Source organism: Panthera onca, chromosome E2 (assembly GCF_046562875.1).
Source record: "Panthera onca isolate mPanOnc1 chromosome E2, mPanOnc1 haplotype 2, whole genome shotgun sequence".
Taxonomy (NCBI): domain Eukaryota; kingdom Metazoa; phylum Chordata; class Mammalia; order Carnivora; family Felidae; genus Panthera; species Panthera onca.
In genome coordinates, this window is record NC_138353.1 from 20,769,125 (window position 1) to 20,785,259 (window position 16,135).

The 16,135-nt window shown below is 42.2% G+C and overlaps 1 long non-coding RNA gene across 2 annotated transcripts in view; it reads left to right on the forward strand.

The window, feature by feature from the left end:
* LOC132690451 (uncharacterized) overlaps window positions 1–16,135 on the forward strand; it is an 84,926-nt gene that overhangs the window by 32,195 nt on the left and 36,596 nt on the right. The gene's annotated exons all lie outside the window — the stretch shown is intronic.

Consider the following 16,135-nt stretch of genomic DNA (forward strand, 5'->3'; position numbering starts at 1 on the left):
AATGGGAGTGCAAGCTGTTTATTCGACTGGTGATCCCAGGACGCACTGACAGGTAGAGGTAGGGAAGGGAGGTGTGATGGTTAATTTTACGTGTTCACTTGGCTGGGCAAAGTGCCCAAATATTTGCTCAAACGTTATTCTGGGGGCACCTGGGTAGCTCGGTTGGTAAAGCGTCCGACTTTGGCTCAGGTCATGATCTTACTGCTCGTGAGTTCGAGCCCCGTGTCGGGCTCTGTGCTGACAGCTCGGAGCCTGGAGGCCGCTTCGACTTCTGTGTCTTCCTCTCTCTCTCTCTCTGCCTCTCCCCCACTCGTGCTCTGTCTCTCTCTCAAAAATAAACCAACATTAAAAAAATTATTCCGGATGTTTCTGGATCTTTACTATTTAAATGTGTGGAATTTGCGTAAAGCAGACTGCCATTCATGGTGTGGGTGGGCCTCATCCAATCAGTTGAAGGCCTTGGGTACAACAAAAGACTGAGCTCCCCCAAGCAAGAAAGAATTTTGCCAACAGGTGACCTTTGAACTTGAGCTGCAGCACTGGGTATTTCCTGAGTCTCCAGCCTGTCAGCCCACCCTGTAGATTTTGAACTGGCCAGCACCCATACCACAAGCCGATAAATTTCTCTCTCCATATATACATACATATCCTATTAGTTCTGTTTCTCTGGAGAACTCTGGCTGATAGAGGAGGTTGTTAGTCCTGGTCTCTGGCCTGGAAAGGGAAGAGAAGGAAGCCGATGCCGGCTAGGTTAATGAGCAGGTTTCTGCTTTGGGCAGTGGGGGCTCAGTCAGATGGGAACTCCAGGAGAGTGTAAAACAAGCCCAAGGGGTGTTCCCACTGAGTGGGGAGATGGCTGGAGTGTTAACCCACCAACTTCTATGCCACTGGCAGAGCGCTGTCCTGGGAGCATTAACTCTCTGGCACCTGCTTGCAGCAAAAAACCCTTGGCCCCCGTACTAGCACTGTGACCACGAAGAAATACGGCAGGCCACGGGAGAGCTACGTTCCAAAGATGGCCATGTTGGGTCTATAAAACTTGATGCTCAAAAAACCTTTATCCTTCAAAATGATAGACTTCTACCTTTGGTGGTGGTGGCTTCTGCAGTTCAGGAATGCAAGGAATGTATTACTGGGTATATCTTTATGATATGAAAGATTCCATGTGTGACTTTGCCATAGCTTAGTTTTGCCTTGGTTTGGCCCGTTGGTCAGTACGCTTTGGATGCAGGGGAGTGGGAGGGAAAGACAGATAGAATCTGTTGATGATTCATCCACACGCTTGGCACGTGTGAGGACCCAGAGAAGAGTTAAACCCAATGTTGTTTGTATCTAGAGGCCCCGGGGTGCATGTCTTGAAGGATATAGTCCTTAGTTGAAGGCAATACTTAGTTTCTTCTCTGTAGGTAAACTGTTTTCCTGCTAATTTCCAAATACGTGCAACTAAGTGAGCTCGGGCTCCACCATCTCTTAAACTGACTCTTGTTTCTCAGTCCTGCGTTTCTTCCCTTCCCCAACCCAGAACCCTGGGGTCAGCTCTGACCCTTTCCTGCCATTCTAGAGAAGCAGTCATAGCATCCCATTCTTTCTTCCTTTGAAGGCTCTCTCCATCCTTAGAGCCTTGACTGTTGTTACTATTTGAGAGGAAGATAAGGCTACTAGCCCACGTTGTGCATTAAAAAGGTTCCTTTGCCTGTAGCTCAGATGTTTTAGGGGTCTACCACGGGGAAGGTAGGCTGTTTGCCTGCCCGCATCTCTGGGGTAATGGCTATACGGTGCCTACCTGTGAACCACTTGAAATAGCTCATGCATAATAGTGGGTAAAATGCACCCAGAGTAATCATTTCACATGTTTAACAACCGATGTGCCAACAGGACCGCCAGGCTCTGCCTCGACAAGCTCCAAAGGGTGCCATCTTTTCATGATCTTGTGGGCTGGGGGAATGAGCCCTTTAAAACTCAAAGTGGTTTGGGTGTTCTAATGGCCCTTGCTTTCCTTTTGTAAAAACCCGTGTGTCTGTGGGGCTCGTGTGCCAGTACTCACAGGGTGACAGCAGTGATCAGAAACATAATTTTCAATATTTATGATTGAAAATGTAATTTAGAAATGAAGGAAAGGGCACTTGTTCCTCCTTAGCTTGAAGTGAAATCATTGTTTTGAGACGTGTTCGCTATACAGTTAATCTGGCCAGTGTAATTTACCACACCGTGGCTGAATTGTAAGTCTCGTGCTCTATTCATCAAATAAGAATTATTTGTGCAAAATGCATATGAATTAGTAGGCGTTGTGTGGAGCCGTGGTGACTTAATTTTAGAAATCTGGAAACGGCTCCACGGGAGGGAGTTTAGTGAGCTGAATCTATGGCAGGTTCCATCAAGGGGTCAACAGGTTAGTTGACCAGAAGTGGGGCTCACATCAGAGACCCCAGGTCTTTGGGACCTTCTCTCACCTGCCTGTGAGGCACAGCTGCCCCTAGCCTCTTTGGACTTGATCACGGGATGTCAAGAAACTTAAAGGAGAAAACCTGTGTCATGCTGAGGCATGCAGTTTTGGATTGCACTCTGTGTGTGTTTAGCTTTTTATTCTGAAATAATTTAAGATGCACAAAAAGCCTAAAAACAGCAGTGTCAGTCCCTGTGAATTCTTACGCCAGCTTCCCCCAACGACGAGATCTTATGTGACCACGGTGCATTGTCAAAACCAGGAATTGACAAGGGCACAACGCTGTTAACTATGCTGCAGACCTTGCTTGGATTACCTGTGTAGGTTCTTAAATTGCACTGGTCGCCAGCATTTCACAGTCGGGGGAGGTCACACGGAAGGCAGACTTGTGCACACTGAGCCTGTGTTCTGCAAGGAGACAGCCAGCAAGAGCTGCGTACCGGTGGCCCTTCCTGGGGAAGGTACTCTGTGATTTCCTGTGGACTCACCACTCTGTGCTGCATACACCCTACTTCCTTTCCTTTGGTCATTTACTCTGCCGTGCAGGCACATGAGCTGGTGACCCCTGTAATAATTGTGGCAAGCCCCCCAGCGGGATGCTGAGACGCCTTACTACTGGAGGAAGGCTTTCTGCTTTAAGGTGCCTGCTCCCCAGGCTTGCTGTATTTGAAGAGGAGCAGGCTTTCTGCCCACAATACACGGATGTGGTGGACTGCGGGGCCACCTGCTCCCAACGGTGAGGGTGTTCGAGAGACGTGACGTGCTGGTGGCCAGAGTGCAGATGCATGGGATTTTCGTTAAAAGCTCCGGGTATTGCCGCAGGAACGTGCACGTTTTGGGCGTTCGCGGGATCCCTCCCGGGGCATGCTAGCCCTCTGACAGAGCTGCATGGTGTTTTGAGGTTCATGGCCACCGTTTTGCAAAGCAGCGGGATAGGTTTGGGGGCAGGCACACCCTCTCACATTTCTCCTGCGGTGGGCTTCAGTCCGTAAGCAAACTAGGCGCTGGATTTTGGTGCCAAGGACACTTTCCTGCCTTTCCGAGGGCAGGGAAGGTGGAGGATTTGATGGAGGTGTCCCGGAAATGCTGTGCCTGGAGAGGTGTCAACAGAACAGGGACCATTGTCTTCTCCCCAAACTCAGTTCAGCCAACACCTGTGGATGCCTGTGATGTACCAGGCTCAGTGGCAGGTGCTGGTGAGGTCACAGATGGATAAGGCACAGCCAGTGTCTCAGAAGGGCTCTGGGAAAGATCCACCTCCGTCACTAATTAGACTGACAACAGGGTACGGTGGGCGGCTTTTGACCAGGACCCGACGAATACTGCACGACGTCAGCGTCTGGGGCTCTGCGTCCAGCCGGCACTTGGAAAGCACGTGCCATCTGCACCACAAAGAAGGGTAACGAAAGCGGCAGGTATTTTCTAGCAGGCTGTGGGCGAAAGAGGCTGGGAGGACGGTGGTGGTGGAAGTGGAGAAGGAGATGAAATGAACATCTGTAAAGCATGACACAGAATTTCCTTAAGGGTGCCCCCTTCTCCACAGAGCTGCTCTTTCTCCCTGGCCTCACGGTGTTAGAGGATTAGTTCTGGATTCTCTTAGTAATTAATAGCATTTAAGTTCCAGGGCAGTCAGTTTTGATTAAGCAAACATTAAATTAATCCAATCTGCAAACACTTACTCTCCAAGCACTACTTGGGGAAAGAGGCGGCCGGATGGACAGAAGGATGCATCCTCATTGGATTGCTGGCCACCTCTGAGTAGTTACAGCCGGATCAATACGGCTCCTAGAGCTATAATAAAATGGCTTCGACATGCTCATCTGTGGCTGAGAACACAGTATACACATTGATTTCCTGGCCTGATATAACCCATTTACCTATTCAGCTACTCCGTTCAGGAAGGTGGAGGGGTCCCAAGGCCCAAGGGAGCAATGATGCCTGTAAGTAGGTTAGCAGATGCTTGGGAAATGTCTTAATCGGCTGCACGGCTCTTCTCGAGGAAGACATGTTTCCTTGAAAAGAAAAGGCCTCCTTAGGATCGTATTGGCTTCATCTGGGGAAACGTTGGGAGTTGAGGTGTCACCTTTCCCGCTTGTCAGGATTTGCCCTTCTCATCATTTAAAACTTGGGTTGTCGAACGATTGCCTTAGCTTTGTGGAGCGTCGGGGGGCTTAGGCTCAAGCTCATTCCAGGCACGTCTTCGAGTCTGACTTAGGTGAATTTGGGGGATCTCCTAGAAAATGCACCCGGATTGCTCGCACAGGAAGCGTGTCTTCCTGTATCTAATTTTGCTTTCCAATATGATGTTTAAAAGACAGAGAGGCTGTTTAATATAAATTAGTGAGACGGCATGGTGCATCACATTTAGTACTTAATGTGCTTTTGTTAAATAAAGAGACTTGTACTTTAAAACCAGTCAACGGGCTCCTATAAATAGTCCCGTTATCCATAATACTCAATAAAACAAAGCTATTATCGTCACAGGCATTTTTAGACCTTCGGGGATATGCCTGCTTTTAAGTGGATGCCTTTGGGCTGGTACGATTTTATGCTTTGAAAGTGTTCAGGTGGGTTTCAGAATGGCCCGAAGTCATCCTGAGCCTCCTGTGTCCCCCGGCTGTGGTCAAGTTGGGTTTGGTCGCTTTGGGTGAGACACTATTTCCTGGAGAAGAGAACAAGATGGCTTGTGGGCCATAGTGGTTTTCTTTTGTCTGTCACAGCATCTGGCAAGTGCCGTAGGGTTCCCACTTAGCAAAACTAGCTGATGTTTAAGGCCCGAGGGTGGAGAAAGGGGCTCGATCGTTGCGCCAGAGACCCATCCGGTCCCTGGGCTCCCCATCTGGGATTTTGTGCAGGTCTCCTGAGCGGCGGGGGTGAGCCTGAGGATTCCACGGAGGAAGTGGAGCTTAGTTTGAGAGCCATGTAGGAAAATCCACGGCTTAAAAAAAATCATCACTGGCTACAAATACCTTCGAAACCGCGCTCCCCCTGAGAGATCAAAACAAATGTCAAGTCTGTACCATTTCCATTCCTCACCTGACATCCTGAGCAATCTTTGAAGATCTTTTCCTTGCACTCAGGCTTCCTTTTCGAGTGTGTTTCTTCATCTGAGCAGAGCCCTGCACTTTGCCACTTCAGAGTCTGAAGGCGGCTCCAGGGTCATCCCGGACACGTTCCTGCTTCTGCTTTGGCCACACGCTAAGGCTCTTGACAGAAGTCCAGCCCTAGAAGCTTCTTGCATGGGCTGGACATCTGCAGTCTTGTTTAGCTCGCCATTCCCAAATTGTGTTCAGGGAATGGCGGTCAGTGGTGAGATACTCACCACGGCCACCTGTTACAGCTGGGGAGAAGGAGAGACCGGGTCAACTTTCTTTACCTCCCTTAACCGACCAGGTAAGGTTTTGTTCCCTCTGTGAAGCACCTCTTACCTCCTCATTGTTCCCTGGAATAGAGTTTGGGAAATGGTGGTTTAAGATGATGTCAAATTTATTCTTTGCCCTAATGATGAGGATTGATCATGTGCTGATTTGCATGGACTAACTCCTTGACTCCTCACAAAAATCCTAGGAGGCAAGGGGCCAAGGGGCTGTTATTGGGTCCCCCGTCACACTGCGGGAAGTGGGACTCTCAGAGGTTGGTAACGTGCCCAAGGTCATATGGCAAGGGCATGGTAGAGCCAGGCTTTGGCCCGCGCACTGCCCCCCCCCCCCCCCGCAACAGGAGGTCTTCTGTATAGCCCAAGCACGTGGCCACCCCACTCTTCTGCCTCCAAACGGGCCTTCCCAACTCATTTCTACATCGCCCGACAACCTAGGTTCTGCTTAACAGGCTCCGGACACGAGGCTGAATGGCTGACTTGGGAATGCTCTTGACACAGGTCCCGAATACCACGTTCCTCCTCTGCTTCTAGAAGCCTCCCAAGATATACTGAGTGTCTTTTATCGCTGTCTGCATTTGTTCATATTCTCAGAAGCAGCTAGGCCAAGTGAGGACAACATGTATGCTGCCGTAGAGACCTCACGTCTCCACAGTACCTGCAAGCCTGCCATTGTCCCCTGGCTGTTCAGCTTTGTCCTCGGGGACAGAGGCAGTGAGTGAAACGAAGGCTGTGTTGTGGATCAACCTTACACCAGCTCCTTCCGTCCCTTAAATGATTATAGTCCCTGTTAGATGTTAACTCCGGCTTTTGATGTGGCATCCTTTTTATTAGGCCATATAGAATGCAGCTTTTAATATCAGCGTGTGTCTTACATATATGTTCTGAGACCACATAACGTTAGAAGGTGCTGGAAAGAAAAAAAGACGCCGGGGTCTTAAATGCGTCCAAGTGCCTTTATGAGATGCAATCAACCATGCATTAATTCCCTCTATCCATCATTAGTTGAGTGGTGACAATATATGCAAAAGAAAACGGAACCTGGGTAGTAAGGTAGCGAAGAGGTTTTATAAATTAGATTATTTGAGTATACGATTCCTCGGATAGAAGGATATTGTCCAAAGGGCTCTTTAATTATTATTCACTTCCTTTGGTGCATGAGAGAATATTGTCAGGGCCACAGGAGCACTTCACTGCAGCTGGATTAAAGGAATGACTGGTCCTGAGGCTGCGTCCACACTGGCACAGTAGGCTGCGGGGAAGGCATTTCCACCACTCAGCGCTAGGTGGGTGCTTTCGAAGGGAAGAGGTGTTTGCTGATGTGGTCAGTGCCCGTTAATGGCTGGACGATTGTCCTGAGCATTCTACCTCTGCAGGTGCCCGGGCTGCCCTGAGTCCCAGTCTGCCTCTTCGTTAAGGGCATGTGCTCTGGCCAAGTGAGCTAACACAACCACCTCTGCCTAACATTTAGCCTGAAGAAGCCCAGCCATCCCAGACAACTTTCCACTTTTAAAAACATGTGAGTTCTAAGAATAAAACCCAAAGAAAACAGTAACAAACAAGAACACCCTGATTTCTAGTCCTTAGATTCCTCTGGCAGGTGACTGACTTAACTGCTCGTGTTTGCTTAAATGCAAATGCATCGGTGACGGAGTGCTGGAGTGCCGTGCTGGGGTGTCTGGGCTCCCTTACTTGGAATATTTTAAGAATGTGCCCACTTTTTCTGATGAGTTTCTGGAATGATGTAGGTTGTGAAGAAAAGCTGAACTGAGAAGTTTTCTCGAAGGGGCGGTGGGAGATAAGGCCGCTGCAGTGTCACGACTGGGCAACGTGCCTGAGACCCCTCAGAGCAGGGCAGGAAGGGGAAAAGCAAATTTGATAGCTTTAAAACTCGGAATGGACCTCACGGGGAAAAATCTGGTACCCTTTTTGGACTCCCTTGAACTTAATGCAGGTTTACTATTTGGAGTTTTAATTATGCATTGTGGGGGAGGGAAGCTGGGGAGCCCTGTTCTCTTTCCCATAATCTTTCTGGGGCTCAGACATTCCTAGCGTCCATCTGACACTGGGAGAAGCTGCCAGAGACGTTCCTGCCGCACTCCCCCCTCCCCCCTCCTCCCCACCGGCCCTCTCCTACTCTCTGCTTCTGTTTGCAAGGGGTCTCAGGGCACAGCTGGCCAGCTCCTACTGCTCACTGGGAAAGAAAGAGAGAGTGAAGTTTCTGAGTAAGGTATAGACACGTTGGACCAGTCTATTGTACGCCTGAAGCTAATATAACATTGTATGTTAATTATACTTCAATAAAAAATAAAAAAAAATCTGATCAGTGGCCGTGAAGGAGGAACAACAAAATACCAGGAGATGTTACTTATTGCAACTGAGCGCCTCCACTCCATCTTTGTTCCGGGTTTTTGGTTGCCATGTTTACTGACCCCACCCATAGGGGTCATTCATGGAAATCCTCACCCTGCTCCCCACTGGCGTTCTGGGCGGGGCCTGGGGACTCCATCGGAGGTCTCCGTGTATGCTACTCCTGAGCACTATGATTTGGACAAGGAATTATCTCTTTGATGAACCATCTATGTTAGCCAGACAGGTGAGGTATTAATCTATCTTATTAAAAAGGATCCTCCCTGCCGACATACGGGGTAAATGGGTGTTGGATGAAGAGGGGCGGGAAGCAACATCCACTTTTGCCACCTGCCCTGCCCCCACAGCTTCTCCACTGATGTTCTGTGATCCTCGGTCTCTCCTTAAAAATCAACATTCTTGATTATGCACGCTCACTATGAAAAATTTAGAACACACACCTAAAGAAAAGTATAAAATTAAAATCATCTGTAATCTCAGTATTCAGAGATGGGAACTCAACCTTTTGAAGTACATCATTCCATTGTTTCCTATGCACATAGGAAATGTTTCCTATGCACGTGTTTCCTAGACATAGAGATATAGCCAAGTCTAGATTTCTGTTTAGAAATGAATCACAGTTTGTATTCAGTTCTATTATGTGGACTTTTCATTTAATACATCAATGGCTTCCCTTGCTATGTTCAAATTCTTTTGTAATATATATTATATATTCACTCACTATGTCACGATTAGGATTTTGGTCACAATCAAAATCATGATGATTATAACATTATTTTTAATGGTTAATAGTTGCCTATTATGCGGAAATGCCTTCTGGTTGGACATTATTATTGTATAATAAACTTTCTTTGATTTCGAAGAGGTGGACTATTTAAAATGTTCATTGGACCCTTGTGTTTCTAGTTTTGTGAATTCCTGTCTTTTATCTGGCAATTATTTTCCCATGTGATTTGTAAAAAATGTTATGTTTTACAAGCATAAATTTTTTTTTTTTAACTTTAGAGAGAGAGAGAGAGAGAGCACGGGAACAGGGGACAGGGGCAGAGGGAGAGAAAGCCTGATGCCCAGCATGGAGCCTGATGTGGAGCTCGATCCCACGACCCTGGGATCATGACCTGAGAAGAAATCAAGAGTCAGACACTCAACCAACTGAGCCACTCAGGAGTCCTACGAGTTAAAAAAAAATTATGTTGCAATATGTTTTTATTTAATGTTATTAAAACTTTGTTATTGCCAGATAGAGCACACATATAGAAAAGTACACTGAGTAGAAACATGCAGCTCAGTAATAATCCCACGTGAAAACCCATGTAGCTGCCATCCAAGCCGGTGATCTGAAACCTTCCCATGCTTCTTCCTGCTCATTGCCCTCTCTTCTCCAGCAAAAGCAAAGCAAAGCAAAACAAAACGCTATATTAACTTTTATGGCATGAAGTTCCTTGTTTTGTTTTACAGTTTGCCACTCAAGCATGTATCCCTAAGCACCTTCAGTTTTGTTAGATTTTTGAACTTTATAGAATGAGACCATGCACTGTGTTCTTTTCAGTGTTGTTGGGTTTGTAGATGTAGATCCTTCCTTTTCATTGCTCTGCAGGTTTCCTTTATTTTTGTTTTTGTTTTTTTTTTTTTACTATGCCACAATATATATTTCCATTATTCTGTGGATTGGACATTTAGATAACTTCCAGTTTTTGGTGCAATGGCTGATGTGCCCATCAGTATTCTTGTATGTGTCTCTTGGTGCACATATGTGTGCATTTCTTTTGGGTATGTAACTAAAATGGTGCAAAAGCATGGGTGAATTCAGCTTGGGTATATATTGTACCACCATTTTTCCAAAATGGTTGAGCAATTTATACCCCACTCAGAGTGTATGAGTGTTCCTGTTGTTCCATATCCCCAACAAAACATAGTATTGTTAGTTTTTTTTTAAATTTTTAAATTCTAGTCATTGAGGTGTGTGTCTAGTGGTATCTCCTTGTGGTTTTAACTAGCATTGCCTAGATGACTGATGAGGTAGGACACCTTTTCACATGTTTATTGGCCATTTGGATATCCTCTGTTGTAAGAGCCTGGTCACGTCTATTCTGGCTTTCCTTTTTCTTATAGCTCTGTGCTTTTGGTTAACAGTTCTCTGTTAGTGTTATGTATGACAGATACCTTCTCCTGATCTATTGTTTTTTTTCCCCTTTTGGTGCATTTTGATTAACAGAATTTCTTGTTTAAATGTAGTAAAATCTACCGTGAGGTCCTAAAGACACTCTCCTATATTGTTTTTCATCAAGCTTTATCAGCTTGCCTTCTATCTAGATCTACACTCCTCTGGGAATTGCTTTTGGTGGATCGTATGAGGTAGGCGTTAATTGTTTTCCTTAATAAATATCGAGTGGTTATATTGCCATCTCCCTATGACTCTGAAGTACCATTTTCCCACAAAACAAAGATTTCTAAAAGCATGGATCCATGCATGTTCTTTATTTTGTTTTCTTGATTAATTGATCTGTCCTTGAACCAAGGCCATGCTGTTTCAGTTAGTGTAGCTTTATAATAATACCTTGATATCCAGTAGAGCAAGTTTTTCTTCCCTTTATTCTTTAAGACTGTCTTCTTTATTTGCATTTTCAAATACATTTTGGGATTGGAATGGTGGGAAGAATCCTAAACTGGCCCCAAGATCTTGCTTGTGATATTCACACCCTGTACAATCTCCTCTCTTTGACTGTGGTCAATAAAATATGGCAAAGGTGATGGGGTGTCACCCCCATGATTAGGAAATACCTACACACGTAACACAGTCTTTTTAAAAATTTTTTTTAAATTTATTTTTGATAGAGAGTGCACACATATGAATGGGGGAGAGGCAGAGAGAGCAGAGAGAGAGAGAATCGCAAGCAGGTTCCACACTGTCAGCACAGAGCCTGACGTGGGCCTTGATCTCATGAACGGTGAGATCATGATTTGAGCGGAAATCAAGAGTTGGATGCTTAATCAACTGAGCCACCCAGGAACCTCTGGTCTTGCTAGCAGAAAGTAGAAAGGCTCTTCTCTTGGCCTTGAAGAAACAACCTGCTATTATATGAACTGACTATAGAGAAAAACATGTGGCAGGAAATTAGGCAGCCTCTAATGAGCTTGGAAGAGAACCTGATCTCCAGATGAGGACACATCCTGGCCAGCACTTAGACTGGATCCTTGTGAGACCCTGAACAAAGGCCCAGCTAAATTGTGCCTGGACTTCTGATTCACACAGAATGTGAGATAATGAGCATGGGCTTTTTAAAGCCTCTGATTGTGTGGTAACTTGTTTCATGGTGATAGAAAATGAATACAACCAGCTTGTCCAACTTCTAAAACAACAGAAACACTAACATGGTTGAATTTTTTATTGGGATTGCACTAGATACACATTTTGGGGGAAGATTGACATTTCTGAAAAATGGAATTTCTAATCTATGAACATGAAATATCGCCAGCTTTTGTAAATTTTTATCAACAATGTATCTTAGCTTTTTATATGGAGCTTGTCACCTTTTTGTTAGACTTATTACATTTGATATTTACTTTTATTGAGGTTTGTTATAAAGGATGTTTATTAATTTTGTTTTATCTTTGTGACTTAGAAATAAAAAAGCAACATTTTTTATCTCGAATGTAGCGATGTTGCTAAATTCATGTGTTCGTTTTTACCAATTTGCAGGTTCTTTTGGATTTTCTGTATCCACAACTATTTACTTACTTTCCAACTCATGTATTTTTTTTCTTTCTTGACTTACTGTCAGTTTTGGAAACAAACTTTTGAAAGCTGGTTCTTCCATCCCATCTTGCTGAGTCGTGGGCCACAATCTTTGATTGCTCTCTGGGCCTCTGTTTCCCACTGGTCGTGGCTTAGTAATTCTTCACTATTTTGTTAGCTTTGTGTTTCCTTAGTTTTCATTTTTTAATACACCACCTAGTTTTTCTTGTTGCTGGAGAGCTGTAGAACAAATAATCTATTCTACCATTGTCAAAAGTGGAAGTGTCAACAATAATTTAAAAAAATGTTTAACATCCTATTGAGGTATAGTTTATATACTGTAGTATCTGGAGATTGTAAGTGTACAATTCCAATGGGTTTCAGTAAATGTGCAGAGTTGTACAAAAATAATCACAAGCCAGGGGGCACCTGCATGGCTCAGTCGGTTGAGTGTCCAACTTCAACTCAGGTCACGATCTCACAGTTTGTGGGTTTGAGCCCCGTGTCAAGCTCTGTGCTGACAGCTCAGAGCCTGGAGGCTGCTTTGGATTCTGTATCTCCCTCTCCCTCTGCCTCTCCCCTGCCCACATTGTCTCTCTCTCTCTCTCTCTCTCTCTCTCAAAGATAAAAATAAAACATTAAAAAAATAATCACAATCCAGTTTTAGAACAGTTCTATCACACATGACTATTTGCAATCAAATCCTCATCCCCAGCTTTCAGTCCCAGATGACCACTGACACACTATCTAGCACTAGATTTGCATTTTCTATAAGGTCCATTTAAATGGAATCATACAACATGTAGTCTTTTGTGCCTACCATCATCTCACCATAATGATATTGAGGACCCTTCATGTTGTTCCACATGATGATTTGTAGTTTTCAGGGTCCAAGTTTTGTAGTAATAGTTTTATGGTTCCAGTGTGCAAACCTTTCACTTCTTTGTTTATTCCTAAGTACTTGTTGTGATACTATTATGAATGAAGGTTTTTAAAAATTTTATTTTGGATTTTTTATTGCTAGTATATAGAAATACAGTTGATTTTGTATATTGATCTTGGATCCTGTGAATTTGGTGAGCTATTTTATTAGTTCTAGTAGCTTTTAATGTTCTCCTGAAAGAGATTTACTCCTTCCTTCCCAATCTATATGCATTTAATTTTCTTTTCTTGCTTTATTGCATTGGCTAGTCTGCTGCAATTGTGAGTAGAAGTAGCAGTAGACATCTTTGCCTTATTCCAGCTCTTAGGGAGAAATCATGAAGTTTTTCATCACTCATTATGACATCAGCTATAGGTTTTCATAGATGCCTTCATTGGGATTAAGGAAGTTTCCTTCTATTCCTGGTTTATTGACAGTGATTATCATACACGAATGTGGATTTTGTCAAATTGAGGAAATTGGGTTTTTGTTCCTTTATTTTATTAATATTAATTGATTTTCAGATGTTAAACCAATCTTGTCTTCCTGGGATAAATACCACTTGAAACGTTGTATAATAATCCTTTAAAAAATGTAGATCAGTTAATCAAGGATTAATTAATATTAATTTCCACCAAGAGTTTTTTATACTTTTATTAGTAATATTGATCTTTAGTTTGTTTTTTCTTGTGATTTTTTTTTTCTGACCTTGATATCAATGTAATACTGGCTTCAAAGAATGAGTTTGAAATGTTTCCTCTTCCTATATTTTCTGCAAGATTTGGTACAGGTTGGTATTGTTTCTTTAATATTGGTAGAATTCATTAATGTAGCCATCTGGGTCCAACCTTTTACTTGTGAGATATTTAAATTATTAATTCAAGTTTTTACTTGTTATAGTTCTTTTTAGATTTTCTCTTCTTCAGTCAGTTTTGGTAATTTGTGTCTGTCTTAGGAATTTGTTCATTTTATCTAAGTCGCTTAACTTTGTTGGCGTAAAGTTGTTCATAGTCTGTCTTTGTAATCCTTTTAACTTTTATAGGTTTGGTAGTTATGAAACCTTTTTAATTTTTTGGTAATGTGTGTATTGTCTCTCTTCTAATTGGCCTGTCTTGATAATGGTTTATCAAGTTTGTTAATCTTTTTAAAGAGTCAGATTTTTATTCCACTGATTTTTTAATATTTTTCTCTTTTTCCTTTTCCTTGATTTATGCTCTAACATTTATTATTTTCTTTCTTCTTCTTGATTTGGGTTTAATTTGCTCTTCTTTCTTAGTTTCTTAAGGTGGAAACTTGGAGTCTGTATTTGAGGTCTTTCTTCTCTTTATTATGAACTTTTAATACTATGAGTTTACCACTGTTTATTACTTGCATTCTACACATTTTCATAGCTTTACTGAAACATAATTGATGTGTAATAAGCTGCACATATTTAAAACATGCAATTTGATATTTTGACATGTGTATAAATATCGAAGAATCACATTCAAGGTAATAAGCGTGTCTGTAACCTTCAAAAATTTAGTGGTTCTTTGTAATCCTTCCACCCACTCTTCCTTGTTGCTTCTGATTTTTCTGTTATTCTATTCTATTCTATCCTATTCTATTCTATTCTAATTTAGAGTGAATTATTGAAATATCCAACTATAATTACTGAATTCTCTATTTCTTCTTTCAATTCTGTCAGGTTTTTCTTCTTGTGTTTGGAGGCTCCATTATTAGATTCATACACATTTACAACTTTTATACCTTCCTGATGTAGTAAACCTTTTTATCATTATGAAATGTCTCTTTTTCTCTAGGAACATATCTTGTCTTCAAAGAGATTTTTCTTGAATTAACATAGTCACTTTAATTGTATTGTTTACGTGCGATATCTTTCTCTATTCTTTTGCTTTGACATATTTGTATTTTTGAGTTTAAGGTATGTCTCTTATATATAGAATATAATAGAATCTTGCTTTAAAAATCCAATCAGAAAATCACTGCCTTTTGTTTAGAATTTAGCTCTTTCATATTAATATTATTATTGATAAGGTTGGATTTACATCTTCCATTTTGTTATTACTTTTCAATGTCTCATATATATTTTTGTCCCTACTCTATTGCATTATTTTGTGTTAAATTAGCATCTTAGTGTATCATTTTTATTCTTCTGTTTAAAAAAAAAATTTTAAATGTTTATTTATTTTAGAGACAGAGAGAAAGAGCACAAGTGGAGGAGGGAAGAGAGAGCCAGAGACATAATCTGAAGCAGGCTGTGAGCTGTCAGCATAGAGCCTGATGTGGGGCTCGAACCCACAAACCGTGGGATCATGACCTGAGCCGAAGTCAGACACTTAACTGACTGAGCCACCCAGGTGCCCCTCCTCTGTTTTTTTTTTTACAGTATGTACTTTTTTCAATAGTGGTTGCTCTATGGCTTTAAAATACACGTATTGAGGTATCACAATTTATTTTAGGCTATATTCATTATTCTGGACTCCCCATTTCTTCCTATAGATTTGAATTACCATCTAAAATCATTTCCTTTCATCCTGAAGAACATCTTAGTATTTTGGCAGGTCAGCTACCAACAAACTTTCTTAGTGTTTATCTAAGAATACATTTAGTTTGCTTTCATTTTTTGAAGCATTATTTTGCTGGATATAGAATTCTTGATTGACAGCTTTAATTTTCCCCTTAGCACTTTGAATATGTGCCTTTTGTCTTCACTGCCCTCTGGCTTCCATTGTTTTGGAGACAAAGTTGGCTGTTACTCATTTTGTTATTCCTCTCTACATGCAGAGTCATTTTACTTTGATACTTTCAAAAGTTTTTGTCTTTCAACAGGCTTACTTATCCTATATTTGTTATAAGCTTCTTGCATCTGTAGATTGATCTTTTTCATCAAGTTTGGAAGCTTTTTGACTTTTTGGGAACTTTTTGGAACTTATTTCTTTGAATATTCTTTTGTCTGTATCTCTCTCTCTTCTCAAGTTTTGAATTCCCATTCTGTGTCTGTTGGCATGCTTGATGTCCTACAAGTCTTTCTGTCTATATTAAAAAATTTCTTTGTTCTTCATGTTGGATAAGTTCTATTTTGCTATTTTCAAGTTTACTGATTTTTTATTCTGCCATCTCAGATGTGATATTGAGCCCATTTGGTGAATATTCATTTGATTATTGTACTTTTCACTATAGAATTTTCTTTCATTTTTATTCTATTATTTTAAAAAATTTTATATTCTCTCTTTTGGTTCTTGGTTTGAGTCATCGTATTTTCCTTTAATTCATCAAAACAAATTT